Below are 23,074 nucleotides of genomic sequence, written 5' to 3'. Positions count from 1 at the left end.
GATTCTGTTGTCACCAGCAGAGGCGGCGTCACACGACTGCTGTCTTCAATTATTTAACAACAGGCTGAGTAGCATGCAGTGCATTGATACGGGGTAGTGATCCACACAAAGCGATGTTTCAGTAAATTTGGGGATTCTGTTTAGCAAATCTAACATATTGAACAAGCCAAAGACACAGAAACACAAGAAAAGAAGTACACGGGACAGTGCTGTCCTGTGTACTTCTTTTCTTGTTTCTGTGTCCTTAAATGATTCAGTATGTTAGATTAGCACCTAAATGGTCATCATGGTAAATGTGATAAGCAATCTCCTTTATATTAGAGCAAGTTTTGTTTAGCGATGACTCCATGAACGTAATCTTGCCCCGCTTTAAACACAATAGTGTGAACTCTGGTTTTTCTCATTCTGAGAGTAAATAGCCATGCAATTCTAAGCTTAATTCTCATCCTTCAGATGAGAAGGTTTCTATTATGACATGAAGTAATTTTGTTGTATGGCATGGGATGTCGCATTCTGAAACCTCCACTGCGTTTTCAGTGGTGCGGTTGCTAAGCTTGCGTGAGACCTGCGTTTCTGACGTGAACATATCATGTGATCGTTTTGAATGTGCCACATACAGCCTCAAGAGGCAGTAACTGTGCTGTGCGCTGGAGTGTTTATTCGAAGCATCTCGGACAGTGATTGCGCCAGAAAACGGCAGGGAAGGCTTGCCAACCATTGCTGCGTTTCGTGAGAGCATTAGGCCCGCAAGTTAGGAAGTCAAAGAATGCTAACATTGGTTAGGTTGGACAGTAATGATAAAATAAAATGCCCTGCCTACATCGTCTTGCGACACAAGGGCTCAACCCAATTTGAAACTAAAGAATTAAAAGAAGGAAGGATGAGTTTAAGCAAACACCTCACTCCAAAGCGCATCTTCCATAATGAATATATATTTTCGCACCTTAGTCGGCCCGCCACCCAAGACGAGTCTGGAAACTCCCGACATGGAGCTGAGCCGGAAATTGGAATCGGCACGGGAAACAGTGTTTGGTGAAATCGCTAAGAAGATAAAAAAATGCAGCACTGTACTTGAATCTAATTAAAACGCTGACATTCTGCTCCCGAAAAGACTGTTCTCGTTCTCCCTTTCTTTGAGATTCCAGTAGCTAATGAGGAAATTATGCCTTTGCACGATGTTCTAATTTCGACTTTTGCTGCCGCCCGGATTTTCTTGGGAAGTGGAGGGGGGGGGGGGGGGGACAGTAGGAGGGACGAGGAGAGGTGTTTTCGTTTGATCTCGCCTTCGAATCCAGTTTCCGCCATTTGCTTCGCGCCGCCTCCTTTTGTTCGGCTTGTATTATCTGTGAGTCACGCCGTGACACTTCCCCAGGCTTTGCACGCTTGTGCTGTCGCCGTGATACGTAAGGATTCTCACTGAGCCTCGCGCACTTTGTCTTGCACACGAATGCCGAGTCGCGGACATCGGAACGAGCTCACAAACAAGCAACGTTCTTCGTAAACACAGCGACCAGATGGACCTCAAGCGTTTGCAAACGATTACTTTAATCGCTTCGTTCGACGAATACTGTTCCTCGCGAGCATCGCTAATGGTGTTATGTACACCGCTCGAGGGAGCTTTTCCCCATTATACTTATACTATACCTTTCGGATAGGGGAAATAGGAAGTGCAAGATGCCGGGCTAGTTGGTAATGCATAATGAAATAAAACAGCGCAAGGAACGGGACGTAACACGAAGGAAAAGAAACACGGACACGGGCAAATAGGAAAACGGGCTCTGATGGCCACCTCATAAAGACTACAGACAGAAGGAAAATGGACTTGTACTGCTTTCACGTTGTTTTACCACTTTCATCACACAAGTAAACCCTACCGAAATCAATCAGCGACTGGGCAATTAAACTTCTATGTTCTACGCACTATTTTCTATGTGTGCAACGAAGTTGTATATCAATTACATTACATGCAGTGAGACTTTTATTGATATGATGAGACTTACAGACGACAGTAAACGGTAGATACAAATAATTTAGATCGTTAGTGAGGGAAGTCGCGACACAAAGCAATGAAAATATTCACTGAAAGGCGACACGTGCACTGAAGCTATTCTCTGAAACGTCAACAGTTTGGTCACCTTATTTACCTTGCACTTTGAGATTCAATCGCAATGGTTCTCAGCAATGATGTGCGCTGCTAGCTTGATATCACCGCACTGAGAGAGAGAGAGAGATGAAGTCTTATTGGAGCAGATATGAAATATTCGTCACAGATGGGCCGCCTACTGAGTCCAGAAAGCAGTGGACCCGAGCCATCTCCGTAGTCCAGTCGACGAGGCTACGCTCGCATGGCCGGAAGCTTTGATCCGCTATTATGGTTCCAAACCCAGCGGTTATTATTTGGACGCCTCCGGCCCACACCATGGGGGATGGCACACTGCTGCAGTCCTCCACAAGGTCAAAACAGTCAGCGACCTTAGCTTCAGGGCCTGCATCATAACTCATGCGGGAAAGGTCCCCATAGCATTGGATGCATCCCATTGCGACTCGTATCATTTCCGACTCGCGAGCTCACGAGAGTCTTGTGGTAACGCCAAACAAAGTTATACCCCTTAACTAGCCTATAGAATCCGTCAAAACAGCTCCTACATTGGGAATCCCGCTCAAAGATGCATTTTTTGGGCTCCTGCTCGCCAGATGCTAGCTGGAAACAAGGCTGCTGCACTACCACCCGCACGCACTCTCTCCTGAAAGTTTCCCCCTGCCCATGCCGTCAGACGCTTATTATAATCCAGCTTATACTTTCAAAGATATCTTCAGCTACTACCAATCTGGCCGCAGCCTTTACCCCCGCCATATGAAAGCTTTTTAAATACGGATAAGTGGGTCTTACTCCGCCGATATCAATACATTGTCGCGCCTGACAGGTCTAAAACATTTTCATCCCTGGCACTGTGGTGCGGAGTCTTCGGACATCTACGTGATGGGCGCCTACTCCTCCAATCCCGCTATCTCATCTTATCTCAACCCAACCCGAATGATCTGGAATCGAGGAGACTCTTCTCGGCTCCTCTGACCTGCTGTCCCAACGGGCCTTAGTCAGGAGAGCCCATGCGGCGGCAGTAGCCACTGGGGTGCCAAACTAACGAGCCTACATCCACTTAGTACTTCTAATGATTGGCACTGTCTGTGTCAGCTCATTCATAACCTCCTGTACGTATATCTATTGATAAATGCTTTCTACCATTACCACCACTTCGGTTATCAGTATAAATTTTTCCTCAATTTGAATGGAAAAATTGGGCTTTCATTTTTTTCTTGAATTAGGATACAAACCAGGCTATTCAAAAACTTTTAATGCAATTCGTGGTTTTCGGGAAATATCCGCAGCGTAATATTATTTACTATAATTGATCACTTTTATGAGTGACATAAAATACATTCAATTGATCCTGCTCATTGTTTAATAAACAATGTTGAGCTGCAAGGTTGCTAACCATCTAAGATATTTGCGTTTTTTGCTTATACACACATTTTTCTCCCGTGATCTCTGTGTTCCTCGAGGCGCACGCTTATTTCCACGTCCGTGCAAGACTTGTGTGCGTTTGCGCTCAGAAAGAACTCTATTCCTCGAGTAGTCATTTAAATAGTTTTGCACTGCGCATCTCAAAGCGTTCACGACTAACTTGCTGTATCGTTTACCTTGTTTGTCTATTTGAAACGCTCATTTCAAGCAAGCTAGTCCTTCAGCGACATCTTATGATTTTTGCAGCTGAAAACAACATCCTTTAAATATGTTTATTGGGGTAAACAATGGGTTTAACCCTTTAGTTACGAAATTTGTTCAGAAGCAGAAATCAAGTAAAATACAAAGGTTCCGAACTATGTATATACATTGGCCCAAAAATACATATTTCCGCTTTTAACCATCCCATTTCTCTTGAAATATATATATAAAAAAATGCATCACTGCCTCCACAACTGTTTTTATTGGAATCGATGCAAATGTCAAATAACGCATCACTTTTCATGTTTTGCGCGCTGACAGCGAGAGAAAGAAAAATCTTTCTGCCATGATAGTGCTGCGTCTGTAAAGCACATCTTGGAAAAGACCCCGTTTTCATTTTACTAGACCTCAAGTTAAATAACCTTTTATGGTCCTTTATCGATATAAAAAATGCCCCATTTTCTTCCCAGATAATGAAACATCAAGAAGTGGGAGATGCGCTATTCTCTCTGGACCGCATTGCGAAACAGTTCTACGCGTCTACATTTTTTTTTTCAGGGTCGAATAATCACTTCAGAAAAATGTACGTTTACCTCCACTGGTCACTGTATCTTTTTTTTTATTTCTCTGTCTTCAGGTATTGATTAGAAATGGAGATAGCGCTTTCCGCCTGCCGGCGGCTGCGGAACTGCCTATGTTGTGACGTGCAGCGGCCAAAAAATGCGCGCGCCTAGCGTCAGAGAGGTATGGCGTGGCAATTCTGAAGTAAGGTATCACAGGGCCCCGACAAACTGTCTGAATCCTTGCCCACGGCTCCAGGCGTTAGTTCGCAGCCCCGAGAAAACGTGTGCTTTTGTAACGCGGTGATTTAAAGAATGCGCCCTCGTTGAACTTGAAAAAATAGGCTGCACGAGTCTCGTGAGTCAATGAATTAAGAGTTGTTCCTCCCGTTTCGCAACAAAAACATCCGCGAGTGTGGCCATCGCACGTACGTCTCGCTAGCAGCCTCCATCCCGCACCCTTACAACACTGCTGGAAGGCATGACGTGCAGTTGCGAAAGCGGGCGGTCGACGTAGAAACATTTGGTGAACAAAAAGAGAAGAGAAGCGAATTATTAAATTAACGATTTTACTAAGAACGGCTTCGTAATCTTATTCGTCCTTCCGCTGAGCGTTACTACATTCTTGCGCTAAACATTTCGAGTCTGCACGTTTGTGAAATTCTTCCTCGCTAACGCGAGGTTTTCCTGCTATTGATGTTCCTCTCTAACATTCCTACCTCGCACAATAAGTACATTCCGAGTGATGTCCGTCTTTTCGTAAGACGTTCAAGGGAAATCCTGCAGTGACTGCGTGCGTGTCTCGTTTGAGCCTAGCCGTGCATCAGTCTGGCGTGACTTCGGGGAAAGGAGTGGTGGTCATACGGAGTTGCACGGGCGACCCAGAGAAATTCAGCCACATGCCCCGGTTCTAAATGCTCATGGAAAGATAGGTATAATGCAAGCCTAACATGCCTATGCCTTAACGTTTGCGTAACTGGCTTATGAAATGTAACAGTTATGTGTGTTATCATTGCATTTTCAAACGTAGCAGCAGTAAAAACGCACAGATTCCACTGCTTGCAATTTTTTATGCGACGGGCACAGGCTGTTACAGCAGTTTGGTAGACCATGGCTGATTAATTTAATGCATTACGGATATACATTTGGGTTTAATGACACTAGAGGTAGTCTACGCTGGCGAGTCCCCCACTTTGCGTACATTATGAATTAATTAATCGTTTCTGGTACGTAAGCTCGTATTTCAATACTTCTCAGCAAGTGGTTGCGCTTAAGTATGATCGGTCTCGACTGAGGGTTGCTCTACCATCGAAACCATGCGTGGCTTGCATCAAGGTTTGCTGACTAAATGAGTAACATCGCGGAATTAAGATTGCTCATCTTTTTGCTTATTTTTTGTTTTTAAGAATGAATAAAATCACCATGTCAAAGAGCTGTCCCTCTCGGATGCTTTTTCTTCGGTGTTTCGATTTGGTTAATTTTTGCGGAGTGCTCTCGAAGCAGTCTGCACTGTGGTAGATCAGTTTGGTTCGAGCTGCAACATTGTAATCCAGCCTGGAAATTTGCCGAAAGATTTGTGAAAATATGCTTCAGTGCGTCGCAGAATAGAGCTTACGGATCACACACTACTTGCACAATCACTGGTCTCAGCGGAGGATGGGTTTGCCCGATGGACTGCATATTGCCACGAATCATTGTAATCTTCATTGCTCGGCTTCAACAGCCAGCCGCACGCGACTTTATCACTTTGATCATTTTGCTTTTACCGAGCAGAAAAATCTAGGCTCCGTCGTTTGTTCCCGCTCAGTGTTTAGAGAGCGGGCTTCTCCATTTTCTTTGCCGTGCAAGATGAGCCGAGATGCATCTGGAATGTTTACCCCTACTTGCGTGTGTTTCTACATTGTTCCGGGCTATATACATGTTTCTTCGCCTAGTTTAAATTGAGAGCTGTCTAACCCAGCGGGTATTCGTAGTTCGATCCCCGCGTAGTATCAGTGGATTGACTGTTGCTATCGCCGCTGCCCAATTGATTAATGTTTTTGCGGGCGCATTTGAGCCCGATAAGCAGTTTATTTAAGCGCTACCTGTCTCGGTTATCTGCTGCTTTCAACATTGTCACCACCACGTGACAATACTGTAGGCGCAGCGCTGGCGTAATCCCCTGGCAACTCGACATCTGCAACATTCGAGCCGAAAAATAGCCGGGTTGCCTTTCCTCAGCACGGAATGAAGTTGGGCTGCTGGACCACCTTTGCATACCGGCTCGAGCAAGACTCCAGTCACTCCACTTATCTCACTCGATCACTTATATCAGCTCATCCTCACTTCCGAAGGGAAAAGTGAGCAATAGCCATGTGCGTCATTATATAAAGAGATGGCATGAATAAACATAGCGAAAACTTTCATAAGGGTCGGACAGCCTCGCGAGGAGTGCCTGAGTATCTGGTCCCTGTCACTGTCCACTTAGTATTCTCTTGCGGCATTATCCTGATATGAAATCAATACGTCCCACTTAAAAATCAGCGATGGAATGTGGAAATTTTGCGAACCGATAAGAAAGGTACAAAGATTAGTTTCAGCACGTCGACAACCACCTCCTTCTCTCTAGAGGCGGCGACGCCACGTACAAATAACCGTGGCTGCACGAGGTCCATGAAGATTTTGAGTAAAATGGTGGAAATGTAACCCTACTTATATAAGCGGAAAAACCTATCGCGGTGGCTAACCGGTCACTACGCTCGGGTACACAACCCGAGTACCCTGGTTCGAACCCGGCAATGCTAATTTACTCCGCTCCCATGACTTTTTTTTTTTACTGTAAAAGTACTACACGCGTAATAGATAAATCACCACCGGAACGACAAAGTTCTCTCTTGCAGCCCGCCGAGTAGAGATTCCGTTATATTATACTTATCCTCACTCAGAGGTGTATGGGGAAAACGACGAGATGGGGCATCGTCAAAAACTATATATATATATATATATATATATATATATATATATATATATATAAACTCGGGAGTTCTTCCTCTTGAAATGGTAAGATCCGCGCTGATGGGGAGATGGAGGTTACAATTCTGGATAGGACGAAGTGTTGTCTAGGAAATTGCATACTCTGCATAATTTTGTGTACGATGCCGTTGTGTGCATGTGTGGGCAATCTAATAGGTGGGGGTGATAATTAGGGAGGTGACGTGTAAAGGTACTGAATATGAAATCAGCGAATTGTGCAGAGCAGACGTGCGCTCTTGTTTCTAAGTTTAAAATAGAGATAGGGACCGGTGTATACTACAATTTGAGTTAAGAAGGGTGGAACTAACGGATTAAATGCAACCGAAAATAATTACAACCAAATGTGAAACCAAATAAACTGATGGTTATCAAACGATAGGAAAAAATTCTTCGTCAAAAAGCGCAGTTTTTCAGTGTTGAAATCGCGAAAATTTCCATTATGGCTCGCTTTCAATCGATTCTGTCAAATCTACTGTGTAGAATTTAGTTCTTTTAGGGCCCAGTGGTGTCATGTTGTCTATAGGGTTTTGGCGATGCTGATGTCATGAAGCCATTTTTTAGCATTGTTCCCAACATTCCGCCCCTATTGCGGCTCGCCTTGCCAGGCCCGACGGCGTTGAAAATACAAACTAATTACTTTTCGGAAGAAAGTTATTTTGCACATTTTCTCCTGTATTTCTGAATCTCCCTCTCACACAGTAGCACCTTCGGTTCACTTACGAAACTTCTGCACTTAGTCAGTTGGCAGAGTCAGAAGAACAGAAAGTGAAAAAAAAAAAGGACTCACGCAGTGCTTCTAGAGACGTAGCCCGCGGCATGGCGCCGTAGACGAGGGCAACAACCGGCACAGCCATTGGAAATAACTTGTGAAACCGCATTGTCAAGACCACACGATGGAGGGACGAAGGGGGAGCGGGCATAAGAAGGGTGGAGTGGTACAGGCTATATGCGTCGTCTAGAGGTTAACGGCATACCGCGCCGATCGCAGAATACTCTCGACGTTGACAATGACGCTCCCTTGTGTCGCAACACGGCGACCAAATCGCTCCCCGTTTGAAATTTGTTTCGCCAGCTCGCAACACAGCTGTCTCGATTGGAAGAATAATGGCCGCCACAAGGCTCAAACGATATGGCGTGCAGCTCGGGAACTCCTAGCTCTTCTCTTCTTTGCTATCCTGATGTTGCTAGTCTGCATCTGCGATGCATCGGCGTCTGCTGCTGCTACCGTCATTTCGCCACCGTCACACCAGCGGCTTCGGCTTCGGCTTCGTCTTGGGAAGCGCGTAGTCACTTTCTACTTTCCATGCATCTCAGACGAGACAGGTATGTGACACTTTACCGCAGCCTAACTGGGGCTAAAAAGTAGGGCATTATAGATCTCCAAGCTAAGCAATGCAATATCTTTTAGAACATAATAACAAAGAATGGAGAGCTCGTTTGCAAAGTTGGTCGGATGCAAAAGCATGTTATGACTGCGATTTCAATCTACACTGGGTTATCCAAAAACTTTTGCTTTCGCACTGACATTTAAATGATGTGCTACCGAACCAAGCGGCTTATCGTATAATTACACTTATGCGAGATCTGGATAATAATATGCCCATATTCTAATCAAGATTTCACACTGTAATTTGACAGCTCTGCCTAATAACATTCAGAAGAATGTCGTATGAGGGTGGGAGCATGGTAGTAACCAGACCTTTTTCTCGGTGTTGTGGGAAAGCGCACTTAAGCGGAATCCAAGATCGCTGTTATAAGTGGGACAAAATTGCCTGCTCATGGTATTGAATGGGACATGTTACTCATATTTCCTATTTACATGCATTTGACTGCCGGCCGGGCGGTTACACAATCATGCAGGAGGAGGAGGAGGAGGAAGATGAGGAGGAAAGGCAGGGAGGTTAACTAGTAAAGGAACCGGTTTGCTACCCTGCACTGGGGGAGAGGGGTAGGTGGGTATAAAAGTTGTGGGTGAGAGAGGGATGGGTGAAGACAGTACAGTCACATTACAGACATGTCACATGACATCACGTCACGTCATATCACGTAACAAAAAAAAAAATGATAGCCTTTAGATCAGTCCTGTGCTTTTCATAAAGCGGAGCAGTGCCTAGGAGGCCTTCACCGCAGACGTGGCCAGGGACCTAGGATCTTAATTTCAGTCAGTGGGCGTCCATCTCGACGCTCCAGCGCACGGCACAGACACTGTCTTTGCTTGCTGTAAATGGGGCACTCACAAAGAATGTGGCCTATAGTTTCGTCGCATCCGCAGTTTGTACATACAGGGCTATTTGCCATACCTATCACAAAAGAATAGGAGTTTGTAAATGCTACGGGTAAAAAGGAACAAGATAGGGTGATATAATGGAGTTTAACTGAAAGAAAAAAAAAACCCTAGAATAATCATAATACATGTTATGCCTATGAAATTTGCTTGCAATCTTCTAGCTTGATGCACCTTGTATTGTACTGCCTAGTATTGTTATTCTTTTCTGTGTAAACTCACCTCCTAAACCTACTTGATTTGGTGCCTAGAAATATTGTAAGAAAATGAGATCGTTTATATAAGCAACCGGGACAAAAATTGTACGCCCTGATGAAGACGTTCCTTCTGTCAGTGTTACAAAGTGCCACCATGGGGTTTACATCGCAATTCGGGTACAATCTTACCGACTATTGATTATAGTTCCAGCAGCATAAAAGGAAGTAATTGAAATGAGTGGAAAATGTTTCTTATACCTCGTTTCTGAGATAAAGGCACGAGAACCTCAAGATTCGTGCGTTGAGAAAGGCCAACGTAAAACCTCCGAAACACGCACCTTTCTGCTTGGCGTGACCACAAAAAGGATGCTTCTTTAGTCTGTTGGGTCCCAAAATGACAGAGTGTATGAGAGACGCCGTAGTGGACGCTCCGAAAATTTCGACCACCTGGGGTTCTTTAACGTGCACTCATATTGCACAGCACACGGCCGCCCAGCTTTTTGTTGCCATCGAAAATCGGCCACCGAGACCGGGATTCGATCCCGCATCCTTGGGCACAGAAGTCCAGCAGCCTAGCCACTGTGACCACAAAAAAAAAACAAACAAAAAAAAAAAACAGAAAAAAGCATTTCTGAAGTGGTGAATACTACATTGTAGTGTGTTTTCTGAAAGCTACAGAAGTGCTCTATTGGAAGGACGCCGAAGCTAAAACTTGATTTGTGTTCCGTGAGCGTTCTTACACCAATGTCGAGAAATATTCTCCGAAGTGGTCGAAGATGTCGGCAACCAAATCTTGAAACCTCGCAACCTCATAAAATTATGAGTATACCTTTCCCAGGTGTCTGGGCGACAATAAAAGCATGTAGCATGCTTCGAGCATGAATCTCGTTGAATATATGTGAAATTTTTGGCAAAACAAAAATTCTCCTTACCCTAATATCGAAGGCGGCAGTGCAGACACAAGAACACGCCGACTCCTTCCGATATTTACAACCGCAAAAATCAGTGCTGTTCCAGTTAAACTAAGAATTGTTTTCCAGCCCGTATATACACCGCATCCACTCCATACCTACTCGTAGTACCTCGACTGCACGCTAGGACCAACTTAGTTGGTAGAGAACAACACTACAATTCAGACATGCAAGAGTGGAATAGCAAAACATATGTAAAATGCATACTTCAAACCATTGTACTTCAAGGCGAGACGGGAGCTACAAGTAGCGAGCAAATGAAAAAACAAAATGGCGGCTAACCGAAAGTAAAATACGCCGTCACCCGCGACACCCGCGAGACTCAAATGTTCTGTCTTTTAACCTGACTGGAGAACCAAACAGGCAAACGCAGCTCCATTCTTGGCACATGCGGAGTCTTGTGTCATCATGTAAGACGAGAGTCGGCTCGTGACAGTTTGTAGACTCACTCTTTTGCCGCAGCTGTCAATATTTTATATTTGCTTTTCCTGCTCATTGCCTACAACCGTTTAGATACTGCGTCTGTTCGCATCGGCAGTGTACAAGGGTGGGACAAAGTTTGTCATTTTTTTCGGATCTGCATACCGGGGGGGGGGGGGGGGGGGGGGGGGGGGGTTAGTGATGGAATAAATATCTGAACTACAACCACCCCTCCATATCTGCTTCTCAATTTTTAGTTGCTCCCTCTCTCTCTCTCTGCATTTCTCTTCGGTCTGGTTAATAAATCTCACGGAGAGATATCGAGCGAAATTCCAAGCTGTGTTCAATTTTCCTCAGCCGTTCTGGGCAACGCGTGGCTCGGTTTACAAAGAAGTTTTCTTTCCTTTGGTGAAGTGGAGTAGGTAACAGGGTCTGGCTGGTGCAACTGTTATGGTCTCTGTTTTTTGTTGCCAGGCAGTGGGGCCATACGGGAGGCTCTCAAGGCAAGAAACGGCTTATGTTTTCTCGGGCACTCATGGCTAGAGACGACATGTCTTCAATCCCTTGTTGGTTTTTCAAAAATGGCATAAACTTTTTTTCTTACCTCAAGAGCAAGGTAGCCTTTACTCTCTGAACAGATACTGCATGTATTAGGCTCACTAAGTATTATTCACACTGCATAGTTTCTTACAAATTGGTATGAGGCGTAGGAGAACATGTCTTTTTGTGCATCTCAAACTAAAGGCAACTCGGTGATTATTCTTGAGGGGCTAGTGCGTACAGATATTTCTAAAAAGGCTCAGAGCCAGAAGTGAGAGAAACCGGAACTAAGATGGCACAAGTACTTTTCTCTTCTCTCTTACTGCCGCTAAATCTTTTCAATGAAATGAAATTTCCTTTTTATGAATGCAGAGCGGGTCTCCAGGCATCTCTAAGACATTATTAATGCTCTCTACTGGCGGAGAAGAAATTCAACATTTCTCTTGGTGGTTCATAGGCTATTGCGAGATTATCATGATACGAATAAGAAAGGTCATTATAGTCAAACATTTAATAAGCTCCTAAAATCTTTGGCAACTTAATTAAACTCGATATCGCAGATTTAAGTGAGTAGCACTGTGAATGCTATTTTTTCACGGAGCAATGAAAACAAAAACGAAAATAAAAAGGCGAGTTCGGATACAGTATTAAGCGGAGCTAAACATAAAGGCTTAACGCATTAGTCCTCGCGGGCTCAACCACCGCCGGGTAAAAGCACGGCCGGGTAAAATCTTGCTGCGATTTAGAACCGCAATATTTCCTTGCGATTAGAAAAGCCAATTGATTTCGCACGGGCAAGTGGAATGGTTAGCGTAAGCTTATCCCGAGAGACAGGGCATAGAACTGAACAATTATCACGACATCTGGGAGTTTTATTTCAAACACAGTGCTTATGTCTGTGTCACATATACTGCCCATGCATGCACCAGCGCTTGTATGCACATTTGCACACACATACACACGGCAGCAGGGAAGCACGAGACCATATTAGAGACATTTAGTTTATCGCTGCCGCTTACCGCGGCCATCTACCGCTACCGCGTACCGTCAGCACAGCACGCGCTGATTAGTCCCCGCGTGCGGCGTCCGCAGGAACGTGGCGCCATCTGTCGCCACAGGGGTGATCTGCGCATGCGTACTGATGCTCGTGCGGTAGCGGTAGGCGGTAGCGCTAAACTAAAGGCCTCTATTGTCCTGAGTGAAAGTTAGCGCCGCTTCTCTTCATAGCCTAGCTCAACACTACCCGAATGATACCTTTACTGAGAGGGTTTTCTTTCCTTTTTATCGACCTAAAGCAACTTAAAGAAAGAATGCCATTTACGCCTCATGGAATTAATATGAATGGCTTTATGATGATGCAGATTGACGCATATCCGAAGAGTCGACAGTGTAACGACGAAGCAAGCAGAGGCACCATTTATCTCTTTTTTGGCTCCAAGTCAATAAGCGAATGCCAATCAGAGTGGCTTACTACAGAAGTAGGCGAGAGCGAGTTACAAAAAAAAAAAGATGAAAGGGAACAACGATCTGAAGTTTTTATAGGAAAATCTTCAATGTATAGTGTGTGGCGCAAGGTAACAAGAGAAAAACCGGGGCAAATCGTGCTCGATGCACTGCAATTAGCATAATTTATAGAACGCGACTACCGAAGGAATCACGGGAATAGCCGCGCTCTTCTGACCCTGCCAACCTCCGAGAAGAGGTTCACCCCGTCTGAAGCAATTGCTGTTGCTTCGCGCCATTGATTAAGGATGCGCCTGATTCTGCGTTAGAACCAACAGGTTGCTGAGGCGAAGCGCCTAATAACACAGAACCGTGCCCTCACCGTACCGATTCGTTCTGGTACCAAATGCGATCTCAAAGAATTTCGTCAAGCGAGGAACACTGAGCAAACAAGTTTAAGGAGAATGTACTGCAGGATTCATCTAGATAAGATATAAAGTTCGGAGATTTTAGCTTGGAGGTAAATAGGTGAGAACCAGCGAGATCACTTTGATTTTTTGGACATGAAAAAAAAAAAAACGATACATAATGGGAGCAAGAAAAATGCCAGCAGAAGACTGGAATAGTGGTAATGACCAGATCATAAATGTTTTACAGGTCAACACTCCAAAAGTTGATCATTCGTCATTTAATTGGCAAAGGGTACAGAAAGGTGTATCAACCCCTAGTGAAAAAAGCCGTATGGGTCACAATAACCTCATACAGATTTCTCATACTAAACTGGTAGAAATTTCATTCAATCTCATATAGTTCTCATCGGTTTAATGAGAATTGTATGAAATGATATGAGATATGTACGAGCTTAGTATGAGTTCAGTATGAGAATTTTGATGAGGTTATTGCGACTCATAAGGTTTTTTTTCGTTAGGTACATCGCTTATTCGCACAGCGCATGCCACTTTCTCAGCGTCGTATTGGTGCAAGCTGGTCTTATTTTCGGTCGTTGCACCGCAAGTATGATTGCCAACTCGTCTGCATCTCCTTTCGAAACTAAAGTTTCCATACACTCAATGTGGCTCTAACGCCGAAGATTTCAGTTGCCTTCCGTACACTCTGCTATGGGTTGAATTTAACGGAAAATAAAATGCATCGCCTCACTAGGAATCTAGCTCTATTCTGCTTCACTGCTGTCGCTTAAAATCCCTGGACCTTTACCTGAAGCTCCGGCTTCCACCTGGCTTACCCCGACGCGAAGAAACTTTGCTGTGCCGCCTGTGGGTTGGTGTAGCATTCACAAACTCGTATTCTTTTATGATAGGCATGGCAAACAGCCCTGCATGTACAAACTGTGGAAATGACGAGTCTATAGGCCGTAATCTTTGTTAGTGCCCCATATACAATGAGGAAAGACTGTGTCTGTGCCGTACGCTGGAGCATTTAGATGGACGCCCATTGAGTGAAACTAAGATTTTAGGTCCCTGGCCACGGCGATCGTCTGCGGTGGAGGCTTCCCAGGCACGGCTCCGCTTTATGAGAACCCCAGGCCTAATCGAAAGACTGAGTTTGCTATGACATGACTGTAACGTGATGTGATGTGGCGTGCCTGTTATGGGACTGTACTATCTTCACCCATCCCTCTCTCACAACTTTTATATCCACTCACCCCTTTCCCCCAGTGCACGGCAGGGTAGCAAACCGGTTTCTTTTACGGGTTAACCTCCCTGCCTTTCCTTCTAATCTTCCTCTTCCTCCTCCTCCTCCTCTTCCTCCTGCTTCCCTGCACTTATTGGCGAGTTGTCGCGCCCCTAAAACGCACGAGCCTTTCTTCCGAAATGCATGCACAGTTCAACGGCTTATTTTTGCCGCACACATCCTGGGCCGCATGAGCCGTCTTCTTCAGCCGGCGAAGGGCAGTGTTGCCACCCCTGCGAACATGTGGACGCAGCTTTTTCTGCCCGGCGCACGACATGCAGTGCGCTCTGTCGTGAGGCAACCTCATTATATATCGGCAACATTTACGGCGTCGTTAGGCGTTTACACAACGGAAACTCAATCACAGCTCCCATTAAAGAGACGCTGTAAAATGCTGCGCCATAAGCAAGAGGCCGCTTTCTATGTTTCACCGATGACGCAATTTTTGCGAAGACGGCCTGTTCGGTTGAGCAATCGGGTTCCCTTAATTATCGAGAAATTAAATTAACAACACATGGAAGTATTCCCACGGGCTTAGGGTATAGATACTTTTTCTTGGGCTTTAACCTGATCCCTCGATGCTGACAACGCTTTCTAAATTAAGAAAAAGTTTATTAGCGCGAGATATGTATTAAGAGAAATTGTATATATGGCGTAACAGCGACGATGCCGAGTTCGGTAAGAAATGCAATATAGCGTTTGATGCAGCTTAGGCGACAGGATAAAGTTAACATCAGCGCCAACGTTTATAATCATGTCATTACGTCTCACAAAGAGTTCTTTTTCATGACTCTTCTCTTGAATTGGAAATTGGATTATACCTGCCGCATTTATTACTGTTTTCACTATTTCTCCTGCTTAACGGCCCTACCTTATGCGCCATCTGTGTGTGTTTAATGCGCAGTTTCAAGCCATATAATGATTACACACGGAAGACAAAGTCAAATAATATGAGAGAAGCTTAGTAAGGATGAAATTTGGGCGAGTTGAATCTTGGCCATTTTGAAAGTACTGCAAAAAACGAGGACAAAGGAGTAAAAGCGCTCGTGCTTTGTCCTTCTACTCCTTGGTCCTCGTTGTTTGCGCTACTTTCAATATGAAGAGAAGCTTATCTGTCGTCTTATCTATACAGTTTCTGTTTCTTGAATATTGTCCCACATGTCGTATTTTTGTTGTTTTTTTTTTGAATATATGCAATCGCTGTAGCATTAATGGAGCGGTTATCTCTTGTAGATGACCTGTTTCTACTACAACCTACAACGGTGTGATATCCTCCAGCGTTGCGCCTTTCCTTTATTTATTTATTTACGAATGCCCCAAGGGCCCCATTGAAGGGGTATTACATGAGGGAGTGGTACATTCAGCACATGAAATTTTCTATTGATGACCTGAATGATGATGGGTTGGTGTCGTCCACGATAGCATCTGGCAGGAGATTCCAATCCCTTGCTGACTTGACAAAGAAGGATGATAAATGTGCATATTTCCGGGCAGGGGGAGGGTAGACAGCCTTCCCATGGTTTGTGCGGTCAGAGATGCGGTGGGCGGGGTTGATAATGGAATTCAGGAAAGGATAGTAGTAAAATTATTGGAACAAACACAGTCTAGCCATTTTTCGGAGGTTAGCTAAGGTTGACAGGTTAGCATTGCGTTTTAGTTCAGAGATACTAACGTTATAAGAATAGGCTGAGAAAATGAATTGAACAGCGCGGTTTTGTACTGCTTCAAGAGTAGCTGAAAGTTTATTATGATGAGGGTCCCAGATGGCACAAGCGTACTCTAGTTTGGGGCGAATAAGTGTTAAATAAGCCAGGGATTTTACTGATGGCGGTGCTTGACGCAAGGTTCGACGGAATTAAGCGAGAAGACGATTTGCTTTGTTAGTGACGTGAGCTACGTGAGAAGACTAGCATATATCTCGTGTTAAGTGGATGCCTAAATATTTGTATGTTGTTACTGGAGTGATTTCAGTGTCACCGATAACATAGCACGAACATGGTTGGGAATGACGTCGATGAAATGATGACAGATCTTTTCTTCACATTCAATGACACCAGCTTACTCCTGCCGTGGGCAAGCTAATTTGGCATACTTTATTTGCAGTTTAGAAACAGAGGAGACGCAACTTAACCAACGAGCTGCCCCTCAAGTGCTTGCCCAGTCTCGGAAGAAACCACGTGCTTTAGAAGCTACGCTCTTATCTGCTAAAGTTTTAGACCCTGTTTTAGTCTAATACGAAAGCACAATGTCGTTTGTACACGAGAGGAGAATATTTCGATATATCAAGCAAGAACAAGAATAGAAGGAGAATCTTTTCAACTTGACGTTTATACTGAGATTGCACTGATACTATTGTCAAAGATGGTTTGGTTTGGTTTGTGGGATTTAACGTCCCAAAGCAACTCAGGCTATGAGAGACGCCGTAGTGGAGGACTCCGGAAATTTCGACCACCAGGGGTTCTTTAACGTGTACTGACATCGCACAGCACACGGGCGCCTTGCTTTTCTACCCCATCGGAAAGCTACCGAAGACGAGCAACGATGTTTCGTGCGCTTGACTCCAGATTGGTCCACCAGATAGTGAGATTACACTACACATGTCCTAGCGAGGGTAGTTCGAACAGTACTTTCACACGGTATCATTTTCATGTTTAGCACAAAACACAACTTCAAATGTCGGTCAAACCGAGCAGAGAATTGTTCTGCTTGCACACGCCGAGAACGGATCACACAAATTAAAAAAAAATTGTTGGAGCGGAGCATATTCGAACCCAAGAATTCCTTTTGAGAAATGAGTAGGGGGCTAACTATATATAATTATCTCCGCAGCTTACTGTATGCCGTCGTCTCCGTGAAGTTCTGTTAGGGCAGGAAAACTTTCGCACCTCCTAATCCATTTAAGTATGTTAGAAGACTCCCGTTTTTCAATGAGGGGAGAAAAATTTCACCCCGAAAATAAGGACCAGCTTAAATTGTTAAACCGATTACAATGCAAAAGTAAGGGCTTCTTTATCGTGTCATGTTTTAAACTCGGTGTAAAAGCTGTTTTTTTAAGCGATATTCACAAATGCTCGACGTTCGCATCGAGAGTTTTCGAGCTCTTTTTTTTTTTTATATGCCATGTGTTCTTTTAAAGGTTTTAAGGTTTAATTTTAAACCTTGCGAGAGATACCTTGTTGCGGTCTACGCAGATGAACTGCACAGCCAGGTGGACGTTGTGTGCGCTACTGTCTCTCAGATAGTGGTCATCGAAGAAATTTTGAGGGTCCATGAAACTAACACCCACACACATGAAAAAAGAAAGGTCGCACAAATGCCCTTGCCTGGTTAGACACAGTGTTGCAGAGTTAAAGCCCGGAGGTTCAAAGCAGCCTTTAGTTTCTTAAAGCGAAATAAACACGATAGGGGTGCAGGAACAGAGAGCGCGTGCGAGAGAGAGAGAGAGAGAGAGAGAGAGAGAGAGAGAGAGAGAGAGAGAGAGAGAGAGAGAGAGAGAGAGACAGCATATACGGCGTTTGTTGATGCCGTGATAAGTGTAACTCGAGCTCTGATTGCACTGATGGACTGGGGGGCTGCAATGCAAAGGGTCTCCGGTGTCCGATAAGCGAGCGGCGCGGTTTTGGCAGCAGTGGAATTTCTTCTAGCGACATGCATACCGGCGCCGACGCATCGCCTCCTCCCCACGTCTTCTGCACGTTGTGGAGCGTTGGCTTATCAAGCGTGCGCTTTTTAGAGGCCAGCTTAGCCTTAACTCAATCCCATTTCCGCGATCTGTTCCTGGAAATGCGTAAGTACTCAACACAAGATACCCCCACTGCCGATTTTAAAGAACCCCCCTCCCCACCCCCACCCCTCGTTCGTTGGTAAATTAGGTGTACGCGACGCACATCCATTGCTGAAAAACCCTGGTGGACGCGATAGAGCTCGGAGGTGAAACGAATAGCTGGAATGAACTGTTAATTTTTTTCATTGTGATTTTCAGGGGAGAACAATACACTGTCCGTCAAGGTAAAAATACGCATTTCGAAAACATTAAATTAGCTTCCTGGAATGCAAACTTTTGAAACAGCATCGCTCCTATTTCAAATACATCAAATACAAAAGCTGTTAGTCTCTTCCGTGCCGTAAAATCAGTTAACTGAATTTCCGTGAAAAAACTAGCGAGGCTTTACCAAGAATATGCATTGGGGAAACAAACTACGAGTTAGAAACTCGCATATTTTGCGTTTAATATTTCGATAATTATTGCCGATAAGGAAAGTTAAAAAATTAAACTCAGCTTCTATAATTACAGCCTTAAAATTCATATAATGTTAACATTGTGAATCAAAGCAAAAAAACTTAATTAGTCAATATAATTATTATTAATAATATTAAATATGATAATTATAAAAATTGTAATTATATTAACTTAAAGTTATTAAATTATGAACCGTTTCATTACTGACCTCTATCCCGTACATATTGTCCTCCTTGCTCTAAAATCAACGTTCATAGTCAGCACCAACGTATCAAAGGGTTTAAAATAACGGTCTGTAAAGTTAATAAAACACGCTGGAATATAAAAACCTTCCGAGCAGTTGGTTGTTCAGGGGTGGTTCCGAGACCAGCGTCGCGACCCACTCGTCGCGCCATTTTCCCTCCATCTATGCAGCGTATGCGTCAGGGAATCTCCCGTTGCATAGCTGTTATCGCGACGGTGCTTTACGCACGTTCAGCCGACGCCCTACCTCCGGTAAGAGCATCAACTATACATCTGTGGCTGGTGTTTTTCAAAAGCACCCATTGAAGGACAGGGCTTACTGGCGAAATCGAGTTAGCCCCATCAAAAGCGAGCACGGAAAGTGTGGCAGTCGCTCGTCATTGTTCGTCTTTTTGCGCGTGCGGCCGTTGTTAACCCCCGCGGGAGTGATCTGGCATCGGAGCATACGGGTTTGGCGAACACATTACGTTCACGGTAAACTAACCAACTTGATTACTGCTCTATAGCAGCAAAAATGGGGCTGCGGTTTAGAATTAGGTTAGCGACGGTTTTGCGGGGCTATTTCGCGTCCATTACGTCCGCCATCGGCGAAGACATTAAATGCCAGTGCTCGCTTACAGTGTGACGTATAGAAATAATGGGAACGGTCTGCAGCGTGTCCATAAAGCTCACCTACTGCGATGGGAATATTCCTTCGGGACTGGACTAAATGTTCCGAGTTTTGCACATGCTAAGTGTAGGGATTCATCATTCGGAGTATCTCGATAACGATGATAACTATCAGTGTCTACTACTTACTGCAGACAATGACAGTGCAATTATGTTACTTTTTGCCTCAATATCTAAATAGAAATCGGAGAGACCTGAAGCTCCCTTGCGATCATAGAATGTTGATTTATTAACTACGCTATTTGTTCGCAATGCTGCCTGCATACGGGTACACTTAATAATATACCGGGTAAAGATGTAGTGGAATTCGGTGAGGTATAGTGTGATAATAAGCTAATAATGTGCGTGCTGATGTAGGTGCTGCGGAATTTTGAGCAACCCGCATTTGAGCCGTATTCGTATTAACGCGTAGTTCTTATTTCTTAATTGTTTAAAAAGTTTGCTACATGTTCAGATATAATAGAGGAGATAGGACGGTCATCATTTAAACTCTGGAGGTCTGACTGAAAGGTATGACAAAAGGTTTGTCAAACCTAACAGGCATACACGAGTAGATAGGCGATGACCAGAAGTCTGGCGAGGTGAAGAAAAGCTGTAGTGCAATGCGCGAGGTAGCAGTCAAAAAGCCGAAAAACGGGAACTGTTAGGTCAGGTGCCTCCGACACCTTGCCTGCCACTCGGGTTCCCCTCCCCATTTAGCTCGTTGGATTGGACCCCCTCTGTCGAGTGTGTCCGGTGGGACAACCCGCGGTGAATGAATGAAGGGCCATCCCGGAGCGCGGAGTGTTTTGTGTCGAGGTGTGCGACTCGGACGAAGACAAGCTATCCGGCCTCGCGAGCTCTTCGGGTTCTGAGAATTGAGGGATTTTATGGGGCTTCGAAGATGCTTCGAGCGGAGATGCCCCAGAAACGGAGACGAGATAGCTTCTCTGCTGCTGCCTCTCAGACAATACGTGTGGCTCCCCCTGCGCGCTGCTATTTATCATTGAGTGTTTTTTCGTGTCGGTCCTCGGTGCTGTAGCCATGTGTTTAGACGTTGGACGGTTTCGAGGTAACGCGTGGTGCGGGAAAGTAAAAACAGTTTCATTAGCCATGGAACCCCATTGGCCCGTTTAAGTTCCTCTAAAATAATCGGATTGGTCACCAGAAGTTGGACCGTGATGGGTGGGTATATCCCAATATCCTGAGAAACTGATTTAAGGAGATGTTTTGGCACGAATTAGGGCAGCGCGCCGGGTCTCGGTCGCCTCTGGACTGCCATCTTAGTAACCGCTTTTTTTCATCTGCCCTGCACGTCTTTGGCTGTCTCTTGAATAAACGGCCTCTTTATTCAAGAGTTCTCCAACTTACAACGTGTCGCTGGACGAGCGGACGAAGGAACTTGGCGCTCTTCGTTCGACAGATGCCCTATACGATCAACGTCAACATCGTTCGACTGAGGCCTTTTGAATTTAACTGAAACAACCGGTTGCAGATAAACCCTGTATTTACGTTGCGGAAGACTAGTAAAGCGGCAGTCCACAGCCAGTTTCTCGCAAAAGATCGCGTAAATGGAGGTTATTACCGAGTACATGGACTTTTAACGGCTCCCTCCGAGCAGTCGCTAAACTCGAGCAGCTGCAGCAGCTGCAGCGCACACTCAACTTCTGCTGGGGAGCTAGGCTAACCTCTGGGAAAGCAGTAACAATCAAGAAGTGCACTTCGGCACACGGCAGAAAGTCACACGTACCTCACATTTGCAAGGAAATGTCCAAAAAGCAGTTCTGTAGACTGACACTGCAACCGAACTAATTGTACTAAATTGTACTAACTCTTTACATTTGAAAGACGTATGGTGCTTCTGCGCTTGGGGTAGAAAGAAGTACATTTTTTGCGCACACGGAGCCCGCGCACGAAGCGCCCATGAATTCATCTGGGGAGGAAAGTGTACCAAGTTGCATTTAACTATTTAGGAGTAATAGTGTATAGAAGCATGCCAGAGTTATGATGAACGTTTATGAGATAGACCGCACACTGAAGAACAGTAAATAGATCGGTCGGACGTAACCGGAGAAAAACGGCATTAGATCTGCCCAACGTGTTAGCCGCACCCTGAAAAGGCAACGATCGGTTACGCGCAAGTACACCGTATACCCCTGCAGAAAAGAAAAGTACCTTATGAGGTACCTTTACCCACAGCCTTGCTTCAAAACGACACCGCAAACTACTAGCTGGAGGGAACGCTAACGTCTGCAGATACCACTGGACCAATTCCTTTCTGCTCCTGACAGGTGGTCAGTCCGTGGTATTTCTCTACAGAGTTTTCTCAGTTTTCACAGACGTGTTTCATGATGTCTAGACTGCTGCCGTTACCTTTCTCCTTTGCATGTTTTATCTTGTTCAGCTTCTTATTCTTTTTCAGTGGGTGTCACATAAATACTGACAAGAATGTCTTGGTATTCTTCGCCATAGAAGACATCCATCTTCGACCACGCAATGTCAGTCTGCCTGTCGACGAGCAGCAAGGTTTCAGGAATAGACGTCACATCTTTATTTTTCTGGGCCATCATCGCGTATCCAGGGAGAAATATCCGAGGGGTCCCGGAATAAGGCGCCGGTGTTGTGAACATACATGGAAAAATTACTTTTGAAAAGGAATTAAATTACATTACTAATTACTTTGTTGAAAATTGCAGAAAAGTAATTAAATAATGTTAGTCATTACTTTTCCCAAAAAGGAATGAAATTACATTACAATTACATTTACTGAGTAATTAGGTTATTTTAAAATTACTTTCTAGTTTCCATCCATGCAAAAGCTAAGTAAACCTAGTAAAAAAAAAACAACTTGTTCTCCAGACGCGAAGCACGCACATTCTTTCGTCTTTCCACGAAATTCCGTCCCAGAGAACTATTCCTTCCCTCTTTCCTATAGTACTTGCCATTACAAAAACAGGACCAGAGCAAAAACCGGGACAGACCGGACGCACTTCAGTAAAAGTAATTTCGAAAGAATTAATTACATTTGCTGCGAAATTACTACCAAAAGTAATTCATTACATTACTAAATTACCAAACGAAAAGCGTAATTAATTACATT

Source organism: Amblyomma maculatum, chromosome 11 (genome assembly GCF_055883805.1).
Source record: "Amblyomma maculatum isolate TAMU_Amacu chromosome 11, ASM5588380v1, whole genome shotgun sequence".
NCBI lineage: Eukaryota > Metazoa > Arthropoda > Arachnida > Ixodida > Ixodidae > Amblyomma > Amblyomma maculatum.
This window is presented reverse-complemented; position numbering follows the sequence as displayed.